At 30.8% G+C, this 18,360-nt stretch overlaps 1 protein-coding gene across 4 annotated transcripts in view; it reads right to left on the bottom strand.

Moving 5' to 3' along the window:
- LOC122268915 (zinc finger and BTB domain-containing protein 8A-like) overlaps nt 1-17,977 on the bottom strand; it is a 62,550-nt gene extending 44,573 nt beyond the window's left edge. For 3 of the 4 annotated variants that reach the window (XR_011636053.2, XR_015431250.1, XR_015431251.1), the window contains exon 1: nt 17,640-17,977. The gene's annotated coding sequence lies outside the window, so the exon portion shown is untranslated. The remainder of the gene's footprint in view (nt 1-17,639) is intronic. The other variant, XR_011636051.2, reaches the window with a different exon arrangement.
- Nucleotides 17,978-18,360: the final 383 nt, after the last annotated feature.

Raw genomic sequence — 18,360 nt, 5'->3', positions numbered from 1 at the left:
TGTGTATTAGCGAACATCTTTTCAACTGTATAAAGGGAAATTTCAGATCATTAATTCGCAACTTTTGTAAATTTTAAACTGGAGAGCATCTATTCATCTGTTTAAATTCAGTTCATTACGTCATAGCCCTATCTCTTGTTACCACTTGTCTAAACTGGAAAATGTATTGGAGATCATCTTTTCATCTGTATAAAGAATATTTTAGCTCATCATGTTATAACTTTTGTAAATATTAATACCCGGATGCCCCCTTTTGGGGCGGGACGGTGTTTAGCAATAAATCTGAGTCAAGTGGAGTTGCATAAATAAGATTCTTCGGATCTCCCCATAAAAAGAAATCGAGAATCTATAAATCGGGTGATCAGGATAACCAAGGGACTGGTCCCCCACGTCCCATCCACCGAGCCTCAAAAATGGCATTCAGGTAAGTGTACACATCAGTGCTGAAGTGGGCAAGAGCAACATTGCTGGGGCGCTATCATGCTGAAACCACATGCGGTTACGAATGTCGATCGGAACATCCTGCAGTAGTTCTGGTAACACAGGTTCTAGTAAAATAAGATAACATTCTCCATTAAGTCGCGTCGGTAGTATGGGTCAATCAAACATTCGTTGACAATACCAGCCCACACATTCACATAGATTTGTTGTTGATATGCATGTGGTCGCGTTACATGTGGATTCTCGGTTGCCCGCACATGGGAATTGAGAGCATTAAAGACACCCTCGAGCGTAAACGTCGCTTCATGTGTAAAATAGCACATGAGCTATGAAGTCCCACTGCAGAGCACATTGCTGTACCACCCATTGGCAGATGATCAGGCGGACAGGCTAATTTGCCAGATTCAAAGTTGTATTCGCCGAAAATGGAAGGGGTGTAAGCGACTTTCGTTTAACACTCTACAAATGATCAGATGACTCACACCTACGTGATGCGCAACTTGTGGGGAGTTAAGATATCGACAATGTCAACCTCCTTCTATGAAAAGGTACCTCACCATAGAATCGAGTAAGCATGCCTTATATACTAGTGAATTGGAATTGTATTTTTGTAGCGGTAAACACACTACACTACTCCACCAGAATTATATCGGTGATAGAATTCGATAAACGGATACCACTAGTTGATTCATTGCTGTTTTGTGAGAAGCCGGGAGAGCTGTATTAAGATCACAGTACTTTTGAGAGCTGATCATGAGAGCTGCATTAAGTTCACGGTCGTGGTCGCTCCTGTGTTGATTTTAGCAGTCGCGACAGCGTGACGAGGACAATGTCGCAGTCACAAGTAACAAGTCAACTGTTCAATGTGGACAATCCATCGAAATAAGCGTGCTCAAATTGAAGTAGGAGTTTCTGTCAAAGTAGGCGTGTTCACATCACGTCCGAAGGTCACCAATGTGAGAGCAGTAGATATCGATAATGTCAACCTTCTTCTATGAAAAGGTACCTCACCATAAAATCGAGTCAACATGTCTTATATACTAGTGAATTGGAATTGTATTTTTGTAGCGATAGACACACTACAAACTCTTGTATTTGACTCGGGTCTATCAGCCAAGCCCCAACGTTCAACATGCTTTCTCCCAGGCTTGGACTGCGGATAGCTATTCGTCAATCAGTTTCACGTCAGGTGACGTGGAACGAACCTGTTTCACGAAGTTGACGAAGTAACAGCTGGAAAATTCTGTGATCCGGCATTCAAAGACAGATGTAAACGAACTAAATTTTGTCTTCGGCAGACGCTTCTTCCTTTATTCGTCCGAAATGAATATTCTGCGTTCAGCAGTATAGGCTAAATACCAAATATTTATAGGTTGCATAGCTAATTTAGTAGCTGCAATTGCTGTTTATTTTTTAAAATATATTTTTTTTTATTATAATTTTACAGTGTTGAGCATAATCTTGTATGTCTTTACAATTTAAAAACTCCTTGAAAAAGTTATTTTGCAATAACGAACCCTATTTGCACAAATTCACAAAAGTGGACCCTGGTTGAAAGAATGTGACTTAACGTTTATTTTATATTAACAAATTACGAGGAATTTTTTCAATTTTATAAAAACGGAACTTTCACAAAATGTCTGGCTGGACAGACCCCTGCCAGGGGTCTGTCCAGGCCGAATTTACTACCGTTTAGCGGTACCTTCACAAATTCAATTTTAGGAAGAACGGTAGTTTCACAAATTCAACCTTAGGAAAAACGGTAGTTTCACAAAATACTTTTTCTTAAAATTTTATTTTTGCATCCCTTAAGAAACGATAAATCCATATTTTGACCATATTTTTGTGTTGATTTTTTAATATAATTTTTAATTTTTCACAAATTATGTCGAAATTTTCACAAAATAGGTACCTCTCAGAAATACCTAGACAGACCCCTGAAATTTGATTAAATAATTTTTCTTAATAGTCATCAATAAAAGATTATTAGAAAAAATAATAATAATCTGTTTTTGCAAATGAAGCCGAATATTTTAAGGAAAATTTTCCAGCCAGACCCTTTTTAGAAAAGGCTGACTTTTTTTTGCAACCCTGCTACATATCTTTAATTCTTTTTTTTTCTTTTCTTTTTTTTTTCCTATTAAATTTTGCGTATGACGGATCTTTTAGATGTCGTAAGGCCAAAAATTAAGTAGTTATTTGGCTCTCAATTGTTTAGCTCAATTCAGAAACCATCGCCAACTCATACTATACTTGTTTAGTTCAATATGAAATAAAATCAATTCCAAATTCCTGAGAATTAATTCGAGGCACGGCATATTTTTTGACTCCGCTAAAAGGAATTTAAATAATTTTTCAAGGGGATAATATAAAAAAATCCAACAAATGATGGTTTAAAATAAACGCTTCTAGCAATAGAATGTAGCATTTTAAAAAGTAATAAATATAACAAGAACAAAAAAACTTATCTTTTTACTCGGTTACATTTTAACACTTGGGTTAACTCCAGGTTTACAATCTGAGCAGATAAAATATCTATTGAAACACACATAATAATTTTCATTATTTTCCTAATTTTCTCTCAACCATTATTATTCAACCAAATAAAATTAGATAGTTATCATTCATATAAAATCAGATATTTTTATAGATTCAGATTAGATTACATTCAGATGGATAAATATAATTACGACTAAACAATGAAAATCCTAATATTCATATTTTTTCCCCTCCAGATCAATATATTTATTCATTTTAGCGCTAACGAATTTCCGATTATTTGAAATATTAATTATTTAACATTTGTAAGAATTCTGTGACTTTAAAGAAAGGGAGATAACTTTTTTAAAATTTTTAATGTGTTTAAAGCAAATAATATGTCATTATATACTTCTTAAAAATCTTTTCTTTTATTAAAATTGATTTAATAGAGAACATCGGTGACCTAAAAAAGATTATATTTTTCACGATTCCTACAATAAAAAAAATTATATATTAATTCTTCGGAATATTGTTTCAATAAAAACATATTATTAAAATGTTACATGATTTTTTCGTTATGATTTTATCATTAAAAAATTGTATTTCTTTGCAAATATAACCTTCACATATCTTTATGAAAACATCCTCACAAATTTTTTCAGAAATAATTATAGTTTGATTCAACTTAAAAGCATAGTGAAAACATATTTTCTTTTATTTTTATTTAGTTAACCTAAGTTGGAGTGCATGCGATGTTCAAGTTACACAGAATCGTAATTCTGTTGGTTAGTTCTATTTCTAATGCAATAGTTAAAAACTGTGGCATTCCGAAGTACCTGGCTATACTGCACTTCACACCTGGTATAAAGAATGGTAAAATGTAAAAATCGTACTTAATCAGTTGTAATTAAACATTTACCGTATCCAATTAACAATATCAGGTGAATTAAATTTAAATGTTATATCAAAAACGAAGTCTAAAGATAGTTATGTGTTTCATAAAATATAAATACTGCTTATTTTAAGTGATCTAACCAATACAATGTATTTAATTCCCTGCAAATAGGAATTATAACGAGTATTTTCTGAGCAACAAATCGATATCAAGATATCAATTTATATAATATAAATGTTTCATATTTAACATAATTTTTTGAACTAAGATTTATACTTAAATTACCCACCAATGAAGAATATCACACCTTTATAGTAACCAATTTAAGAAGAAATCTTAGTTCTTATATAACAACCGATATATGAGATTTTAAAATCGTGTGAATATGAATCACGATATTGGATTTTAAAATCGCGAATATAAATCACGGTATTGGATTTTAAAGTGCGTGAATATGAATTACGATATTATATTTTTTAACAAAAATTGCGATACATGAATTCGCAATTCGTAGCTTAAATTGCTTATGAATACGAAATGCGATGTTTGATATTACAAACGCGTAAACACTATGTAAACATATTGGAATTTTAAAACGGATGAATAAGAATCGCAATACTGGATTTTAAAAACGCGTGAATACGAATCACGATATGGGATTTCAAAGACGCGTATGTATGAATCGTGATTTGGGATTTTAAAAACGCGTGAATACGAATCGCAATGTGCAACTTTTAAATAAAACAAGATAAATACGAAAATCGATGTTTGATATTTAAACCGCGTGAATAAGAATTGTGATATCAGCGGATTCCAGCGCAGTTCCTAAAATTTGAAAAGGCGATAATCCGCCAAATTAATAGAACCGAAAGTTTCAAAAAGTTAGTTTTTGATTGCGAGTGAAAATTTCGTCTGATTATAAGATTTTTGATACGCGGAATTCCGCGAAATTCGATAAAAAAATTACATGCCCCGCTCCTAGTTTTTAAATCCGTAAGGAAGATAGGAAAAACCGGGAATACAACCTCTCTTACAAATGAAACAGAAGGAATTAATAGCCTACTTTTATTAATTTGTGCAATATTTCTAAAAGAATAAACTTTTAACGTAAAACATCTCTTGCCTAAGCGCTTTAAAATTCAGTAACTTTATTTTATTTAACAAAAGTTCAGAATAAAAAAAATCGAATCGCGGTTTAGGTCAATATAATTTCGTTCTACCACCACATTTAATATTACTTTGTTTCACACCATATCATCGCCAATTGCGAACTGCAATCGCCAAACGTCTTATCTCTTGTAGGATCTGTTGTGCAGTTCGCTCCTCCATACTTTTTTGAAAATGAAATATAATTTATTTGAAACTTAAACTGTTCTCACTCTTTTAGTTTAGTTTCATTTATTTTTTTACACTGTAATGATCTAAAGTTTAATTTTATCCTTAGTGTTCACCAAACATTAAAAAATTCCTTTAACTTTAAAAACATGGGAATGCTAATAGAATAATAGAAAAATGGTATCGTACAAGAAAAATAGCTCTGAAATTTCAAACATTCCAAAAAAGCCGACTGGCCAGTGTAGGGGGCAGGGAACTGTCCTTGCATCTGAAATGTTCTGGGTTCGAATCCCGGGCAAGGCATTGATGTTCTTTCCTTCTCTGTACAATTTGTCCTCACTGTGGGAGCGACGTTGGCCCACCTAATATGGTGTCCTTGAAAGAGGGGCAAACAAAATTGCCCTGTATATGGCAGAATTGATGGATGTTAACACAGGTGGGCATTGGGGGAAAAAACATTCAAAAAAATAAGAATAATAAGAATAATTACAAAATAACAAATTAATTTCTTTTGAGTTCGATCTATTATCGTAGAGAGATGTTTAAATGCATCTAACTTTATCATCATTATTGTTCAATTGAAAATAAATTTCGCCGAATTATTTTTTATCAAAATTTTAATTTTTTTCTTTTAGAAACGAGTTTGATATATGTACGAATATGAAATGAATAATAATATAATAATGTGAAATCAAATGAGTAAAAAACGAAAAAACGGAAAATTTCGATAGAAGTTCATTACAAATTATTTTAATTTATAACTGACTCGTCAATTAAATGAGGTCAATTAAATGTTTATATAGAGAAGTAGCATGAAAAAGAGATAGAATTACCCCACAAAAAAAAATTTCAAAAACCTCTAAAAATAAAAATACTTTATAAATAATCATAATCAATATAATCATTATTTACTAGCATTAATATTAAAGTATAATATATTGAAATTCGTTTGAAATTTTATAAAATTTAAGAAAAGTAAAAAAATATGTAATACATCGCGTACTTTTAAACATTTAATTGCGCTGAGCTGTAACTTAACATTCTTCAAACTAATAAAATTTTGCAAAACTATAATTTAGGCCAAATGTCACAATATTATAGGGTATGCAAATTCAAAAAAAAAAAAAAAAAATCAGAGTAAAAAAAAATTCAAAATTATTAAAAAATTGTGATTGTCGCAAGGTGATCACATGTTACTCATTGGCAAAATGGTTATTGTCCATTTTTTTTTCTGAAAAAAGCAACTTTATTGTGTTTTGATCTTGGACATCTTTAACTGTTAATCCAGAACTGCTCGGAACACAATTTAGCAAACATATTTGAATGCAGCTCAGACACATTCTGAGTAAATTCTATTGATGACTGAATAGACAATCAAGAACAGCCAATTGAGATCGATGTTAACATTTTCGGATTGGCACAATGGTGCTTGAAGGAGATTGTAAGCATACACCCGTTTCGGATTCACAAGTTCATACATGAAATAAAATTTGGAATCTAAGCTTTTTTTCAATTTTACATGAATAGTGAATGAATCATTTATACTGCGGCAGTCTACGGTCTTGAGCAAGTCATTGGGTACGTTGACAATGGATCCTTTTATCCCTAACTGGCGATCAACACCCAGTTCTCGTATTTGCATGAAAGAGGTTCGGAGAGTCACCATTTGCTCTTCGGTAGGGTTCAATTCTCTCAACCACTTTGGTACTTTTGTGAGGGACGGGCTTCATGTTTGCGTTTGCGAACAAAATCATTTCGTTTTTCCGTTTGTGGATAAAGCTTAAGGTATTCCCGTCTACGTTATTAGGCTTCGGCTTTCGCAGCCACGGTAAGTTTAGGCCTTGGCATCGTTTTTTTCTTGCCTCACCTCTTAACTTATGGGACCGTGTCAATCAGTTTGGGCCCACTTTATTTGTGATATTCACCTGAATTAGTATTGAAAACGATCCAGTTTGAACTGAAGGTTAGAATTTCTGATTCTTAATTAAAACAATAAAAACAAAAATATCGTTCAAATGATGAAATTCTCTTTTATTCACAACTCAAGAAGTATGTATGGGATCTCTCTGGTCCCATACCTCAAAAACAAACCCACCAAATTGATGCATAACAAAATTAAAAGTGAAAAGAATAATTCTAAAAAAATTCTCTAACAGCAGCTGTCACCATAGCAACGCATGCAATGACGACGCAAGTGCACTGTTTACTACTGTTCCTGGTTATAGTTGAAAAGTATGAGGATGCCATCAAATCCAAATCAAGACCCATTTTGCCAATGGGTAAAAATTACATAGAAAGTTAGAACAAACGAATATAAAGTATTTATGCTACCAACTTGTAATTTTTTTTTTTTTTTCAATATCCAAATACAAACATTATAACTACCAAATCATGGAATTTAAATTCCCCATTGGAGAAAAAACTAGGCAAAAAAAAAAAATGCTAGAAGAACAAAATAATATTAATTGGATTGAGTACTATACATTATAGGATTGTTTAAAAAGTAATTTTGTTACTTTTTAATGAAAAAGAAAGGCGATTTTCTTTTAGCGAATAAATATTTTATTGAATCATATATTGCTCATTCTGGTATAATACCTTTGCCATCGTTCTGGTAGAAACATAGTTCCAAGCAAATAAAATATTTGTTCTTTGCTGGGGGTAAAAAACTGATTCTTGGCGTGGTCCGAAGTAGCGCACTACAACTAGTGAAACTACAGTAGTCGCTACTTTTTCCGTAGTTTGTAGTGTAGTTAGCAACTTTTTTATAAAAAAAAAAAAAGTAGCGTAGAGGTTACTGCGATACTAAAAAAAACACAGTAGTTTTTAGCGATTCCCGGAAACTATTTTTAGTAAAGAAAGATAGTTTAGTGAAGAAATACGGCTCTAACACAATTTTTCGAATTTGATGAATACAAATCTTCGCGTCCCCGTCAATGCAAGCAATGAAAATGACCCTGTGGCTGCAGCTGAGCGTTAACAGGAATTACGTATATAGAATTACATGTAACTAATATTTAAACTAGCCATTACGAAAAATAGATAACTGATCACTTTGGTCACACTTTCTCACGTGAATGTACACTCATGAAACATAGATGTTATTTAAAAGTATGGGAACGTATTTTCGATGCACATAATTTTTTAGAAGAAATAAAAGAGCATTAAACAATTCCAAGTATTTAATGATTCGGCATTTCGTAAATTAAATATTCGCTATCGAGAAAGGCAGAAAAAGTTGAAAATCAAAAGAACAAATACAAAAAAACAACAACAACAAAAAAATGTTTCGAAATAACTAACTGGCTCATGTAAACATGAATAAATATTTGTTAAATATTCCTTAACATTTAATGTAAGTTCGTCTCACTAAAGTTGTGAAGAAGTTACTACAACTCCAAAGTAGTTTGTAGTCACTACATTTAAAAAAAAGTAGTTGTAGTTAACTATATTTGTAACTAAGTAGTTGGTTTATTTAACTACAAAAATAATGTTTTTCGAACCACTGTTCATGGCCTTCGTATTTTAAATTAAGGTTTTACTGTCTAAAAACCTTTGTAGAGATCGGAAAATTTTTGTAGACAATTTTTGTTTTTCTCGACCCTAGTGATGATGCGTTTTAAGAATGGATAAGTTTCTTGACGTTGGAATGTTTCTTGACGTTAACGGACATCAACACGACACACAAATTTCTTTCCGTAGGAACAAGAGGAACCCATAGGTCGAGCTCAAAGATTAAACCTCAGGCTTTTCAAATGATCACGAACAGTCGAATTCGATAAATTTAATGTCTCAATGATCTCATAAGTTGTAACTCGCATGTTTGCATTGATTAATGCCTTTATTGCATATTAATCAAAATTTCGCAAACCAGTTTTGCACAGGCGTGCTGCCAATGCATCTTCTACGTATACATTAGATAATTTTTTTCTTGCCTGAACAGCATTTTTATCTTTTTCATCTTAAAAAAGCAAAATATGCCAAAAAATTATGCTTTTCACTTTCCACATTTGAAAGGGCACCTATGAAAAACTACTACATAAAATCAATGGAACTTTTTCACAAGCAAGCCTTGTTATATCAACTGTCAGATTATGTAATGAATGATTATGCATCTTAAGTGTGAAATTCGCTGTAAAAAAATATAAAACTGTTGAGAAAAAAGGAACAACCCATTATGAAGTGTTACTATGTCACCAACAAGACATATATTGAGAGAAAAAGTATTCAGTCGATAGCAACTGCTACGTCAGCTGCTCGCACGAAGCATTTTTATTTGAGAAGCACGGAGCAGTGGAAGGGTTAATTTTAAAGTAGTTAAATTAACTAAAAATAAAACTTAACATAAAATACTCTCATTTTTCATAATTTTCAACTTTTTAAATAAATGAAGATTTTTTTTTTAAAAAATCAACCAAACATTTAGTAAAATAAAAACTGAAGTTTAAAACAGTCTAAACTAGCAATATTAAAATAAGATAAAATAAATGTGCATTTTCAAGTGATATTTTAAAAATTAAAACAAAACCTAGAGAAAAATGGGGTAAAAAAAGTAAGTAAGATTTAAAAAAAAAAAAATGCTCTGTGATATTGAACAAAGGATAAATTCTCTGACAAGTATAGAGAAAATAATATAAATAGATGGCATATTAATAAATGGTTAAATTAAACTTTGTTTTTCTATTAATATGTGTATTTATAATTATTCGATCTATAGAAGGGCTCAACAAAAAATTTCAAAACAAGAAAAGCTTTATATTTGGATAATCTAGGCATTTCATAAAGACAGATCTAACACCTGCCACAGGAAAAAGAAGTCATGTAACTTGATGTTCAAAATTCTTTCCATTTTTTCCCTTCTGTAACTAAGAAAAGAGAAAGAAATTTGTACTAAGAAAAGAGAAAGAAATTTAATCTCCAATTCTTAGAATATGTGAAATATTTTGAATGAAGTTGGTGAAGACTAATTAAGAATATATAGAAATGGGATTAAATTATAGAAAAAGATAAATTATAGAAAGAAAAAAAACAAAATTGAGGATTATTTAAATCAAAAAATATATTTCAAAATATAGTAGCGGAAAAAGATTTTGAACTGGATTTATAAAAAAGCAAAGCATTCCTGCAACAATCTGCTGTAGTTCAGGAGGTCATGGAAGTTAAGGCAAAGAACATAGAAAGGAGAACTCCAGCTCTCCAAATACATAACTAACGCCGGGAACTTGTCAGTGCGAGATGTTGTGCCAGAAAAATAACTAACAGAAAGAACAGCATGCTCTGATTTGGGAAAACGTTCACATGCATTAATATTCAGTGCATACGAAGAAAATGACAGTACGCCATCTGAAGTGATTAAGTTCGCCGCCTTCCACCATTTTATTTTTTTTGTTCTATCTCAAAATGTGTTACATAATCAACATGGATAACATAAACAAATTATGAAAAAATTTCTTAATAAATAGTCCAAAAATACAGTAACAGAATAACCATAAATAAAGAGAAAAAATTTCTTCTCCTAAACGCCTGTGGCAGTTCAGAGGTGAGATGTGCGTTAGCTCGTTTCAAGAAAAACCTCTACTGCTGTGCCCCTACATGTTGCTTTTTCCAACATACTTAAAATCTGTACCAACCATTGGGAGACCGGTTTACTTAACGTCTATGAAAGTTAGCCTTCCTCTCCTACACATATTCTTTGGTTAAAGCTCCACAAGTTTATGACCAATGGTGGCAATGTAGTCATCATTGTGCACAAATGGCCTTTAGCCAATGGGAATTGAGCTCCAGTTCTTCACAAAAACATTCAATGCCTCAGGATCAGATTATAGGTAAATTAATATTTTAGGGATGAAATAAATTACAGACATGAAACTAAATCTATAGGTTTATGCATAAAATATGCATGTAAGTTATGTAGAGTCCAATATGTTTGTACGAAGTGTTTCTGAACTGTTAAGATACAAATTTCCAAACAGTTAAAAATACTGTGAACTGATGTTGATATGAACTAATTTCAGCATAAAATGTGTCTTGCCCATTTGTGAACTCACATTATTAATGACAATATTAAAAATGTCAAGATTATTTACTGATAAATACAGACATAATTGGAATTGTTTCTTTATTGACAATTTTATTAAACTATCAAAAAATTCTAAAATTATAGAAGTTTTGTAACCACCATTATCTTTTTATTATTATTAAACCAGCTGAATGTTTCTGAGATGATTGGAAAACCAAAGTCACTGTTACTTTTATGCACAATAGTTTCATAAAAAGCTAACAGAATCAGGAAAATTATCAAAATATGCCTTTTTGTCAGCAAAGCCTAGAGAGCTGTTTTATCTTTTGAAAAACCCATTCCCCACTTTGTTATATTCAATGAGAATGTTATGTATTATGGAGAAATTTTTATATAAATTAAAGAAATAAATGAATAGGTAACTCATTCTACATCATATCACTTTTTGACCAATCCCCCTTCAATTTTAATGACATCTGGTGTTAATTATGGAAGAGTAAGAAATTCTACCAATTTTTAGATTTTAAATTTTTAGATTATACATTTTAAAACCTAAATTTTTCAGTAAAAAAAAACGACAAGCGTCCATACATATATCTGTAACTTATTAGCCCATCGTAGCAGAAGGAAACTTCAAATATCAGTGCAAAATTATGCATTAGGCAAAGGTATGCAAGATTAGACCTTTCAATTGATTCTGTATATGATCTTCTGAGGCTAGGTCAGTTTCAAAGTGACCTAGCCTCAGAAGCTTGACTTTATGTCACAACAAATGTCCTCAAAAGAAAAAATTTCGTTTCTATGTAACATTCTTATAACATGTACTGGGTCATTCTCTACAAATAGGGTTTTTTCAGGTATTGACGACAACAAGGAAAAAAATTGGATCAGAAACTTTTAATTTTTTGAAATAAAGTACTAGACAAGAAAAACATTAAAGAAAGGGAATGATTACATGGGGAGAGAATAATAATTTTAGTTATAAACATATTCAAAATATTAATGATTGTATTTAAGTATACATCAGTCTTTAACTGTTATTTAAAATAAAGTGAAACAAAAATATCTTTTTAACTAGGCCTTAAAAATATTTGAATCAATCTATTACAAAAGTGTCATTTTCTCACAGGGAGGGAATGAGAAAATAAACATCAGTTGCTTTTGAACACAGAATCTCATGGACATAACCTTACATCCTGGTGACAGAATCGCAAAGACAAGGCAACATTGTAGCAGAACTTTACAGAGTTCTAGCAGAAATTTTTTTCTTTTCTTTTGGAAAAGTAAAAATTCTTAGTTTTCTTTCCTACAGATCTTTATATGTAAAATTTGAATCACTAATTTAGATAAGCACTTTTTGGCGCGCTCAATTTACCCCAATAGTATAGTAAATCGATAGAATATTTCAATTTTACTTTAGGCAGTAACTGATATTGATTTTCACTTTGTTCTTAAATAGTTTTTAGAAGTCCGATTTGTATGATTTCGCCGTTGATCTTTTTTTTGGCAATTACTACTACATTTCATGAAATTTAATTATTTTTTTTATTGTCATGATTATTTACAAAAAACAAAGGAAGTAATTAGAGCATCCCCTCAACAAAATGCGAGAATATCACCCAAAATATAAAAATAAAAAATTATTATGTGTTCAATTTAAAAAATTATATAGAGTTTTTTTTCTTTTTTCGGGTAAACGCATCAATTTTGCTATTTTAAATCAGCAATGTGTATGTCGCCGAGAGTTTTGTCGCAGATAGCTCAAAAAAATTCTGCCGCAAGGCCGCACATACAAATAATTGCACATTAAGAGTATTTACTTTTTGATGATTTTTATTTTTTGGTAGCTACTGATTTCAAAGTAAATTTTAAAATTCGATACTCTTCATACAATTAAAAAATATCATAAAGAGTTTTATTCTATATGTGGCAGGGTTGGCAAAAATTTTGATTTTTTTTATAAAGAAAAAATAGATTTATTTGATTGAAATAAAAACAATTTTATTTCTTTATATTTACTCACCAAACTTTCTGATAAAATGTGTTAAAAATACTTAGTATTATTTAAAATAATTTATATAGATAAAAAAATTTATATTTCTAACGAAAAGGTTTCAAAAAATTATTATTTAAAGATTACAAAAACAGTAATTTAATTAAATTGAGCACTAAATAAAAATCATAGCTATTTTTGTTCAAGCTAAACATCTTACGATTATAAAGAAAGGGGGCAATTTGCCATTTAAATATCCAATAAAGAGTAGTTTCGATTAAAGTTACATTAAAGAAAAACAAACTATTTTAAGTTTTTTTTCTTCATTATTGATAAACAATAGCTACATATTTAATAAGCATGAATAGCACTTGTAATGCAATAAATATAAGAACTAAATGGAGATAACTGAAATATGTTTATTACCAGCAAATTATTTTATACGCAGCTAATATGAAAATATCATTAAACAATTTCAAGTCACTTTTATCCAATTTTAGTCTATAATTTTATAATATAATATAATCTAATATAATTGTTCATTAATAAAACATTGTTCTTCGCTCCTTTATAATTGACTTCATTTAGAATTTTATAATTTTTAGATAATTAATTTTTAATATAATATTTTGTTAATTCTTATAGTCCCTGTTTTCTTCATTTATTTATTTCGTCTAAGCATTTCCATCTATATGTTGAATCTGTTTAGTAATATCAATTTAGCTTTAATTTTTCATTAATTTTAATAAATACTAATCCTTATTCATTATGGGGTAATGGCTCTAATTAGTTTTAGTGTGTAATAGATGACAATTATTAATTTTTGGTGTGTACCATAACATTAATTATGCAATTGTAAAATTAAATTTTTTTCTCTTAAGTGTCTTAACCATATTAGGTTTTTTGGACCACTAAATGAATACCTTGGTGATCTTATTGGACCACTAAATTGTTATTACTAGTGTGAACCCTACTAATGACATTATAATCTGATTATTCTTATATAACTAGTTTAATATGTATATATTTGTATACACTTCCTTACAAATTATCATTGACAAAAACAAATTTAATTTAAAAATTAACAGATTTCTTTTTGCATATTTTTTATATCAATGTCTCATGTTTCAGAAAAAAAAAAAATTTTGAAGCTTTATTTTTTTATATATCTTTTTTCTTCTTTAATTTCTTTTACCACCCTTCTAATATAGGATATTTGCAATAGCAAAGCTGTTGCACAGTTATTGAATTGGGAAAGTATATTTTCATTGATTAAAAAGCCAATTATTATAAATAATTCCAAATGATATGTTTCTTATAAAATTATATTTTGACTAGCATGAAAGATCTAACTTTATCAAGCTCCATAAATAGATTTATTGTAACATTACAAGAAGAAATACAATAATTAACACGAAAAGTTATATCAAACTATGCATATAAACTGCCTAGAGTGGGATAACTTATAATAGTTAAAAGCAAAAGAAAAAGACAACAAAAATAAATAAACAAAATTCCAATGAATTACACTCTATAATTATTGGAGAAAAAAAAATTTAAATTTAATTAAATTAAAATTAATCACAAAAATAAAAAAAGTACAAAAGAAGCAAATGTAAAAATGAATAAAAATAAAAACTAATGGTAAATCTACAAAAGATTAATCAAAACATCAAAATCAAAAGAAAATAAATAAAAAAAGCTACAGAAATATAAATTAGAAACATCAGCAGGGGTCTGTCTAGGTTTTTTTAAGAGGTTTTGTGAAAATTTAGACATAATTTCTGAAAATTAAAAAAATCAACACAAAAACATGGTAAAATAAGAAGTATTTTCAAAAATCATATATGACTGGTAAATTTCTATATATATTTGTCCCATATGTTCAAAAACAATTTTGCTATTGTAAAATTTTGGGCTTAAAATTTTATCCAAATTTAAAAATCATTTGTCCACAGTCAAATTTCAACTCAAATTTAATAAAAACATACATTTAACTGTACTAGCATTAAAAGTTATCTTCATTATGAGAACATTTTCGAATGAGTCACACAGAAAAGAGTTTTACAGAGAAAAAACTGTTTCATAAAAAAATAAAGGTCTATCAGAATTAAATAAGAATAATGTTTAAAATAATAGTTCGAATTTCGACTTTACAAAGGGACAGCCTCGTCATTTAATTTTAAAAAACTCTGCGAAGAAAAGCTCGCTATAATATGGCGTTAGCGACCGGTTAGGCTTACCACACCATACACACGCAAAGTATTCGTAGAGCTCTTTTTACACAGAAAAGCAATCAAAATAGCAATTCACAGGAGAGTTCCATTGCAAATTGAAATGTGTAATTAAATTAACCCAGGATTTACTGTTTTTACAGGAATACAACAAAAAATTTTAAGAGGCAGGGTAAAGGGAATCTTAGAACTTATTTTTTTAAAAGTATTTTGTGAAACTACGGTTTCTCCTTAAGTTGAATTTGTTTAGGTCCGCTAAACGGTAGTAAATTTGTCCTAGACAGACCCGTGATCAGCAAAACAGTGCAACAACTAGATGGAATTACTGTTTCAATAGATAGTAAAATAAAAAGAAATAAGAAAAATCGTAGAGCAAATTTGTTTGTGCAGGGCTAGGTAAATATAAACCTTTACCCATGGACCAAAGCATTCGTGAGTTTATTAAAACTATAAGCTATTACTAATTCTTTTAATAATGACAAAATACAAATATACTGCAGCTCCACTCATAAACATTTCCAAAAATTCTAGCATAAAACAGTAAAGAGCTAGTTAAAATGGCAGCTAGCACTCACAGCGCACCACAAGAGAGAAACATCATAAACAAACGTTCATATGAAGCGGGAAAATCAATTAGAAAGTTATTCGAGCTCCAGATTGGAATTCCATACTCCTTTTTATCTCGAGTTGACACTCTAGAGCAGGGTTTCTTAACCTGTGGTTCATGAACCCCTAAGGGGTCCATGAGTCATATTTTGGGGGTCCACTAACTACTCCTAATTTTTTAAACGTTTGGAAGCCTACCCATTGCCTGCAAAGCGATCTATGACAGCTATAATTCCGTTTGCTACTGTGTATCTTTGAGAAGCGGGATTTTCCACACTCGTGGCAGTAAAAACAAAACATCGAAATCGATTGAATGTTGAACATGATATGCGCGTTGCTTTGTCGAAAACTATCCCCCAATTCAATTAGTTAATTAAGGAGAAGCAGCAGCAACCTTCACATTAAAAATTTTAATTATAAAATTTTGAATACTATTAAAATAATAAGGCAGGTCGTTGGGCTACCTAAGCAGGGGTGCCATCCGCTCTGCAGAGGATCAAAATTGCGATGGCATGTCTTCGGATCATCCTCATGGATGTTTCCTAGACCGTCGCCAATAGCCCATTGTGCAGCTGTAGTGCGACGTAAATTAACTACTACAACAACAACATTAAAATAATAAAATTAAATGTTTTCTAATAATGGATGGTTTTTGCAATTATTTTTTTCACAGGGGGGTGGTCCGTGACTTCTTAAAAAATTTTAAAAGGGGTCCATTATACCAAAAAGGTTAAGAAACACTGCTCTAGAGAAAAGCAAGTAGACCGAATTGGAGAGATTGTCATGAAAACTGTGTTACTAAGTAGGTTTTTTGAAGGAGGGAACAAAAAAGCAGAGGAAGTGATCATTGTTGGCATTGAAGAAAAAGTGCTAGATTTTTTCATCCCACCCCCAAAAAAAACATCCCTGAGGATAATACATAGACATCTCACGACAATTCTGATCCTCTGTAAAGAGGGTGGCACCCCTGCTTTATAGCATTTAAACCTGTAAAATCGAGAACTTAACAGATTTTGCACACCTTAAATCTCTTCCCAGAAAGATCATAATGGTCACCCACCCACTCACTGATCGCAGGCAGTGATACTTGACTATGGTGACCTATTGTCTTACGATTAGTCAACAGTGGAATGATGATATATTTCAGTTTTAATAGTAATATAAATCACAACAAAAATCACAGAACACACAATTTTAACATTAGGAAGTTTATATGCATACTAAACAATAATTAAATGCTATTTTTGTTCAAGTTATTAAATGTTTATAAATCACAACAAATAAAATCGTAAATAAATTATTTGACAATGGCAAAGGATTCAAGACTAGGAATTCAAAACAAAAATTAAAATTCAAGAACTGACAAGTTTACTAAAACCCAATTATTTCCTAAAAATATAGCGACAATATACAAATGCAAAAGTAGCATTAAAAAACTTAATAACAAAATGATATTTAACTTCATAAGGAGCAATTTGACTAACAGCCGATATCAAATCTTCCATTTAGCAAACGATGCAAGACTATGCAAACAATCTTTAAAACCCAAGAACACAGAAGTCCTACAGGTAATTCAAATATAAATAAAGTTACAAAAAATATTTAAAACGTAACGATTAAATTTATATCACTTACATTTCGTTATTATTAACCATTCATCACTACAGATCTGTTCTTCCCTCTATGTTCTTTGAGATGTGAAATGTTCTGATAGTTCACAAGTTTAATTTTTAATATTTTATAAAGCAGAAAGATGCATCGAAAATACAAAATCGGTAACACTTTTTACACAAAAATTGCTAAGTTACTAAAATTAAAATACACAAACAACCAGAAGATCGCCGAAGACTTATCAACTTTTCACAGCAAAAATTCGAAAAAATATTGCACAAATGAAAAGAAAAGAAGAAAAGAATAACTGTGACCGCATAGTGATAATACGTTTTCACTGTATAAATAGTGCACTTACGTTTCACGTTTGCGCGACCAAATCCAATTTTGAACCCAACCATAAGTGCGAAGAAATCGCGTATGTGAATTCAGAGATGCAAACGAGATTTCGATGAGCGAGTTTAGTATGAGTAAATTTATTTTTCCAATGAGGATTTCGCTCGCGTCTCCGGATTGTCATATGCGAATTTCTGTTGTTGTTATAGTTCATTTACGTCGCACTAGAGCTGCACAATGGGCTACTGGCGACGGTCTGGGAAACATCCCTGAGGATGATCCGAAAACATGCCATCACAATTTTGATCCTCTGCTGGGGGATGGCACCCCCGCTTCGGTAGCCCGACGACATGCGCGCGAAGTCCAGCACTTTACGGTAGCACAGTTTAACGAGGACCAATACCGCACA

Source organism: Parasteatoda tepidariorum, chromosome 2 (assembly GCF_982258835.1).
Source record: "Parasteatoda tepidariorum strain Cologne lab strain chromosome 2, Ptep-v5.0, whole genome shotgun sequence".
NCBI lineage: Eukaryota > Metazoa > Arthropoda > Arachnida > Araneae > Theridiidae > Parasteatoda > Parasteatoda tepidariorum.
This window is presented reverse-complemented; position numbering and strand designations above follow the sequence as displayed.